The sequence below is a fragment of the Hordeum vulgare genome, chromosome 7H (assembly GCF_904849725.1).
Source record: "Hordeum vulgare subsp. vulgare chromosome 7H, MorexV3_pseudomolecules_assembly, whole genome shotgun sequence".
Classification (NCBI taxonomy): Eukaryota; Viridiplantae; Streptophyta; class Magnoliopsida; order Poales; family Poaceae; genus Hordeum; species Hordeum vulgare.
The window spans coordinates 191,066,768-191,075,156 of record NC_058524.1 but is presented as its reverse complement, the minus strand read 5'-3'; positions in this window follow the sequence as shown (position 1 = coordinate 191,075,156).

Below are 8,389 nucleotides of genomic sequence, written 5' to 3'. Positions count from 1 at the left end.
CGGCAACGGCACAAAAGGCTATCACCTCACTTGAGCAACTCATCGGCTTCCTCTACAGTCCATGCGTCTGCGATGTGACACCGTCCCCAACGTTCTTGCTGCAACTGTGGGGGGATGTCAGCCCGTCGGCTGCTATTCTCTCTTGTCTGACTATCCGCGATGCTCCGGTTGTTCGCAATGCTACTGCTACGACTGCTGGGGATGTTAGAGATATTTTGATGTACATGTATTTAATAGTCTAGGATTTGTAATTCATCTTCTACCTTATCTCTAGAAGAGACTTCTTGCACTCTAAATCTATACTCCTATATATACTCGTCCATGAGGCTCAATACAACATTCATGGGTTTCATCAATCTCTCTCTATCCCTTCCAACATGCGTGACAACAGATGAAGTGTAACATCAAATACCCGTGGAAAAAAAAAGTGTAACATCAAATCCTTATCGCTTTTGCAATCCGCGAGAGCCTAATAACATCAAGTTCCTTGCCACTTCCCTTGGGATTCTTCGGATGATTCTTACTCTCTTTGTTTTCTCATGCCCAAATTTTAGTGCTTTGAGGGATAGATTCTCCACTCTGTCCACTCGACGTCTTTGACCCCACTCCCATTCCACAACAGTCATCTTCAGGAAAGAAAAGGTGAGGTTTGTAGCTGAAAATTGCTACTCCATCCTGCAAGATCTCCCCTCCTAACATGTCTATATGCCTATTTTCTTAGACAATACAACTATATAAGTCCATTATATATGTGGTGACAGCACCGAATGTGCCTGCAGAATATCCGGATCCTGATATACAGTTTCCAGCATGCATAGCATACTTGCTTGTGCGGATGCAGCAAGGATAAACCCAGAACATGAAAGTATACGTCCCACTCTGTTGGACGGAAGCTTTTTACTCCCTTCATCCAGAATTATTTATCATGAAAATGCATAGAAATGAATACATTTAAAACTAAATATATCTAAATATATTCATTCCTACGACAAGTAATTTCAGACGAGAGCAATATTTTATTTTGCTCATAGCCACAGGACAGAAGATTGGAAAGCTGTGTGCATTGAACTACCAACCAAATTGCGAGACGAGATGGACAAAGATCTCACATGGCATCTGGCGCAATAAGGGGCCTAGCTAGGAGTAGATAAGTGGGGGCTGGGGAAAAACCATGGGAATGGGATGGACTAGTAAGATGCATATGGGCACACCATTGACCAGAGTGTGGCCAATTGTGAATGACAACCAAACATGCCTGAAACCTCCAGCTTTTATTTATTTATAACTAGAACTTGCAGTGAAAAGTTGTACCACGAACTCCACTCATCTCCACACATATGTAAGCTCGTTTCTAGGAGATGGAAAGTATGACTGAACGATCTCTAGCTTCGATTGGAGATCATACTATTAGTACACAATCATTAGCTGACAACACAACGACGATAGGAAAATACTGACGCACATCGATCGTACTCACACCACGTATCTTATTAGCTGAGACAAATGGAAATTTAAGGAGAGTCCATCCATGCATATTACCAGCACATATTTTTGTGTGCTACTACAATTTGGCACCCTTTTCTTGGTGTCGGCGCGTGCTCTACCGTCTACATGTCCAGGTACATGCCTATATTTTTTAAGCAGTCCAGGTACGTACGTATGCCAACTTGTATTATTGATTGATCGACTTCGGCTGGGCTAATCAATCACGATCGTCCATGAATCATTATCCTTGACCCAAGCAGGACCCCACGAACGATTGCCTTTTCTTAATTTGGACAGGCACCACCGGACAGAAACAATATATTAAGCGGGAGATGCTTGGAATATCTTCTTGACAACAACACTATATGAAAGGTGATCCACCAATGCCTTTTTTTTACGTGGATCCACCAATGGCTTTATCACCACGATTACTTTACTTTATCTTGGTGTGCTTCTAACGTAAAATAATCCGCCGCACTCCGCGTACCGACCTCATCCATTTTATCCAAGTGAAAAGAAGCATAGTCTGGGCATACTTAAAGGTCACTCCTACGCGTCTTTCCTTAGATGTATAGTAAACATCCGTCACTACAATAGCCATCCGATCTCCGTACATAGAACCGTCCATAACCATCCGATCTAACTTTTCGCACGTGGCTCGATCGTCTCTTCTGACAGATTAATTCTTGAAACAACAAAACAGTTGCAGAAACAACAGGTTTATTTCGGCCCCAACAAACCTGCGCCCAACGCGGCGTCGCCCCCAACCACCGCAAAATCAGCCGCCGCCGGCGCGAGGGACTTCCATGGCGCACCACTTCGCGCGTCAGATGATGGGATCGAGCACCAATCTAGCTCACCTGCTTGGAGAACGGCCGCGGCCATCTTACTCAGCTCCAAGCGCCGCCGGGAGGCTTCCGCTGCGAACTGAAACTTCTACTTGGTTCACAAATCCCTCGATGATTTTTTCTTGAAGCTCCATCGAGAAGATCCAATCAACAATCTTCGGTGAGACGCCTGTTTATGGAACACTAGATCTGATCCATCTGAAACATGAACACCTATGTGAAAAACAGAGCAATGAGCCGCCCAAATTTTAGTTGCAGATGAGCATCCATATTTCCTGAAAAATAGATTTGCTAAAGATATCCAACTTGTTTGCATATATGAAACATGAGACGTTCACAGATTTAGTTGCATTGGTTGATGTCTCTGGTTGCATTGGTTAGTTGCCCTCCTTCAATTTTAAAAAACTTATTAATACCTTTGTTTTGATTTCATTGTGTATGCTCCCATTGTTGTAGTAAAAAAACACATTGCATGTTTCTGTTAATGCCCTCCTCCCATTGTTTGATTTGATTGTGCATGTTGCATGTTCATGGGACCCCTGAACATGTTCTATTTCTGTTGTAGAATTTCTGTTGATTTGATTATGTTACATGTTCTGTTGGGTACCTGAATTTCTGAAACTAGAATTTTTTTTGCTGGTTCCATGGAGAGATGAAATGACAGTTGCAGAACAATTTGTTGCAGGAACTTCGAACTGAAGGGGAAGGAAGCTATGTACAGGGCAATTTTTCTATTGGTGGTGATGAAGATTTAGAGGGGTTGTTGTTTGCTCAAGATAAAGTCCAAGATGATTCTCATGATGGAGGTGTTTCATCGCCGCCACTGCCGCCCTATGTTGGGATGGTGTTTGACACAATCAAGGATGCTCGTAAATTCTACGACGACTATGCCTTCAAGTTGGGGTTCCGGACACATATATCTACTTCAAAATTCACCTAGAAGAGAGGTGAGAAGAAAGAGGACGCAATACTTATAAAGAGGGTCTTTGAGTGTGTGCACACTAGAAAGCCCATTAAAACAGAAACAAGCAGCACATCAGAAAACATTGCAACGGGAAACAACAACTCTAGTAGGCAGCCTAGTGAAGGGATGGATGTTACAAGAAAACATAAAAAATAGGATGCTCCGTCATGATTGTAAGGCACATATGATTGTTGGGCTAAGGGAGGAGAAATGGACAATTACTTGCTTTGTTTCACAACATACACATCCGTTGATGGAACATCCGGAGCGTGTTAGGTACTATCGCTCGCACCGCATCATACGTGCTGAGGATTACCAACTCTTTTTGGCGCCGCATGATGTGAACCTCCCAAATTCAGATTGCATGGGCGTCCTTGGTAGGATCCAAGGAGGTGGCACTAGGATACTCCTGTATGTGAAGAGAGATGTTTCGAATGAACGTGCAAAGCTCCGGAGCGGGTTAACATACCGAGACATGGATATGGCAGTGAATTACTTTGAGAGGAGGAAGGCCGAGAATCTAGAGTTGTTCAACAATAAGATTCTGCAACTGACTCAGTGACTACCTTATTTTAGGTTGATGGGAGAACAAGGCATTGTTCCCGAAATAAAAAAATGTGTATTCTTCGATACAACCTTCTGCACCAACAGATACAACATGCCATTTGCTCCTATAGTTGGTGTAAACAACCTCCTACACACAATTGCACTCGGATGTGCCTTGTTGCCGGATGAGACCGCTAAAACATTGAAGTGGGTGTTTCAGGCTTTCAGCAATGGATACTTGCAATGGATAACGAGCATCCTACCAACATCATGACTGACCAGGACCAAGCTATGGCAACAACCATTGATAAAGTTTTCCCTAACACTTTCCATAGGTTTTGCAAGTTTCATGTGCTTAGCAATGCACAGTCCAATTGGGAAGGTTGTTGAGCAGAGACGGGGCATTTGCAGATGTGTTTTACACTTGTATCAACCAATCTGAAACTGTTGAGGAATTTGAGGAAACATGGCAGCACATGTTGCATTGTTTTGAATTGGCTGAGAACAAACATCTCAAGAATATGTGGGGAACAAGACACATTTGGGAACCAGCATATTTCAAGAACAAATTCTTCCCGTTCACGAGCACAACTGAAAGCCGTGAGGGGCTCAACTCATATTTCCAGACCCTCATTCGACCCGCTGATTTTGTATGGAGGTATGTGCAACAATGTGAAATGTGTCAGGAAACTATGCTTGATCGTGAGGACAATGCTCGATTCACTGCTAGAACAAGAGGTCCGCCACTATACTCTTGGTACACATACTTTTGAGCTTTAACAAAAAAAATGTCATTGTTGGGCCTAGACTCTGTGTGATTTGGTTTCTCACCTATTTCCCGTGATGTTGCAGGTACAACATTGAGCACCAAGCTGTTGCTTACTACACCCGCAACGTGTTTAGTAAGTTCCAGAAACAGGTGACTTCATCTATCGACTTCATTATCAACCAAGACACTGACTACCAAGGGCAATGCCTCTTGCTTTAGCTAAAAGCAAACTCCTATGAGAATCCAAAGCTATATTTTTGTGTGTGTTATGATGGATGAAGGGTTGTTTGAATGTAGCTACCACTACTTTGAGATGAATGGGATGATTGATGCACACATAATAAGGGCAATGGTTCATCACAATGTCCAAGTAATTCTGCACAATACTTGTTGGAGAGGTGGTCTGAAGCAGCCACAACAAGCATGGGCAGGACTGGCCGGTTGGTGGACTTCGGGCACCCCTCAACGAAGACCCTGAAATACAACTCTTTGTGTCAAAGGTTGACATCGCTTGCCTCTGATGCATGTTGCAGTTATAAAGCCTACAGACTATTAGATGATGCAATAAAAGTTCTTGAGCCTGCCATAGCAATGGCGAAGAGAGGAGCATTGCCCGATCAACAAGCACCGCAATAGAGTGAACACCCAACACCACCCACTGCAACAACGATAACAATGAATGATGACATGCAAAAACAACGAAGCTTGAATATGCTACAGAACCCAGCTCGTGTCCCTAAGAAAGGTCGACTAACTGACAGAGAGAAGAGAAAGAAGACGCTGGTAGAGCAGCAAGATGATGAACAAAAGAAGAAGGCGAAACAACAAGAGAAGAAATCAACGACAACAGGAAAGGAAAAAAGCTCCAAAAAAGACTATTCGTTGCAATCGTTACAACGAACAAGGACACACCGTTCAGACATGTGCCCCCCCAACAGTTGCAATGAAGGCGGCGGCAACACCCCCAAAATGCCGGTTTTTCTATGGGGTTGGACATGGAGTACAAGAGTGTCAATAATTGAGAGCCATGATGGCAAATGATCCAAAAATTGCCCAAGTGACGCAGCTGAAGTTGTAGAAAAGAAATAGCAAAAACACGGGGAAGATTCTCGAGCACACCGTTTTTTTTGATATTTTTTTTCTACTAGTAAAACAAAGATGTATTTTATCCCCGTGTTTGAAACACGAACTTCTATTTTGCAAACTAGATGATGTGTAAGTTGCATTTGCAGAACATGATACAAGAATCAACTGGGTTTTGTTTCAAGTACAAACACTTCTCCCTTTCATTTTGCTCGTTTTATCCAGTTTACATGAAAAGAACTACCTCTGTAGTAGTTTTCTTGCTAGCAAAATAGCATTGTTTTCTCTTCATTTGTTTAGTTGAAGTAGGTTTGATTTAGGTTATAGAAAAGCAAATCTTGTTTAATGTTCTTCGTTTGTGTTTGATTCAGGTTACAGAAAAAATAGATTGTATTCCAGGATGACCTTTGTTATAGAAAAAATGGTTTGTTTCTTGTAGAATGACATTTTTTGGTAGAATTTCCTTGTTTCATGATCATGTGTATTTACATGAAAAATAGCTTGTATTCGAGGATGTTAGAGGAAAAATGGTTTGTTTCCTATTTGATTCATTTGGCTCTTCATGTTCATGTTACACGGACATGATGTTCAAGGACGCATCCATGAAAACATAGCTAATCTATTAAGGTTACACGGAAAATATGAATAAACATGAAGGAAGTGTCACTTGGTGATGTTATAGGAACATGTATTCATTTGATCATGTTAAATGGGAAAATGCATTCAAATGTTGATTTTGCTATAGTACAAAAAAGGTCGAAGGACCATGTTATAGAAAGACAATGCTTATAGAATATTTTGACATGGAACATGATACACCATGGTGCAACAAAGAACTTGATATGGGAAACACATCAGGAACACCATTCCATTATATTATCATGTCTAAAACTATATATAGCTATGCAACACTAGAGCATTTGCGATAAAAGGATGCATCGGTAAAGCTCCAACATACAAAAAAGAAGAGGAAATAGGAGGGCATGCCCCAGCATGACACATTCTTATCCAAAAAGATTTAGTTCCATGAACTTCTAGATAGCTTGGTTACAAACATGTCACGCACACATGCACCAGAAAAAAGGCCTAAACCACTAGCCATGTCTTGTTGTGATCGATGATTCATTTGAATCTATGACTTTTTCAGTCGGGCTTGGAGCTCGTCCTTTGGGTTGAGGGTGTTTTGGGGGTGTTTGAAAAGCTTTGTTGCAATGTACTTCCGATAGTTGAGCAAGGACTTTGTGTCTCAACATACACAATAAGAAAAACATATAATTATAAACTACTAGCAAGGGGAAAAGGCAGTGTTGCAGAAAAAACATCATTTCACAAAATAATTGATTCTAGTGTTGCAGACTTGTTTCTTTACTACTAGTGTTGCAGAGTGTTTTTGTACTGTACGTATTTCATAGGTTGCAAAAAAAGCAGAAGAAAATGAGTCCAAAGTCATACTCTATTAAATAGCTTCAACCCCTTGGAAGTCAAATTCTCCATCTATATAACAAAGATGCCACAGTCAAATGTGCCAGGAAAAAGGTGCAAAAATGAGATAACAAAAATCAGATGAAGTTGCCAAAATGTAAATTTGTGAAAAATGCTACATTGTTGACTCTTGTGGGTAGGTTGATGGACTGAAGCGCTCAAATGTGTCAAGATCATGCTTTCATGTGTTTCTTTCTCCCTCTAGGGTTTTGAAGTTCTCTTTATGGAATGCAAGATTGATTTGTATTGCAATATTGATTTGCAAAACATGGGTGGAAAAAAATATAAATTGATTGGTACAACATACCAGATTGCAACAAGGCTTCTCAAGGTTGCTGACATAGTTAGGTCTTGACTCGTTGAGTTGAACACATTGAATTGCTTGTGTATGAAATTAACAACAACAACAACCACCCAATGTCCGTAGTTGACAATGGTGAAGAACAACTACAAGAATAAAATTTGATATAATTCAAAAACCAAAGCATTGTTGCACTGAAAGTAAAATGTTTGCAAAATAAAAAAAATAGGTGAACGAAAGCCTTACATGATCAAATTTCACAATGTCATTCTTCTCACGCCCTGTTGAAATATCTGATGCAAGAACTTGTCTTGAATGACCTTGGGTCCATACAAAGCTTTGATTGTGTAAAACATGGGGACAAAACACAAAAATGTGAACATATAGTAGCTATCATGAAAAACCTATGATGTTACATTGTGAAAAATCGAGTGAAAAAAGAAAAAATGATGTTTAGATGACTCACAGCCACATGTGGTGAGAATGCAAACTTCCTCGGCTTGGTTGAGCTGTACATGTGCTCAATATTAAAACTTTCAATGTAAACTGACATAATCTCATTGTTCAAATGTGCCCTCTGTTTGAGCCTGTTGCTGAAATGTTTGAATGAAATACCAAAACCACCTATCTTGATGAAGGCAGGGCTGTTTGTTTCAAAAAGAGCACGAGATATGGTTAGAAGGTGTCAAACTAACTTACACATGCAAAAAAGCAGAAACTTGGATGGATTTTGTCAGCACAAAGAAAGACCAAAAAACACTTAGAGAGGCTCGTCTGGGGGTGGTACCTTCATCCTATAATTAGTACAACAGTACGTGTGGTATATGGCATCATGAGTTGCATTAATTTTTATCTTCTTCATTTTCTGCAACTTTGGTGCGATTTGTCCGACCGGTGCAGCTATCTTGTGT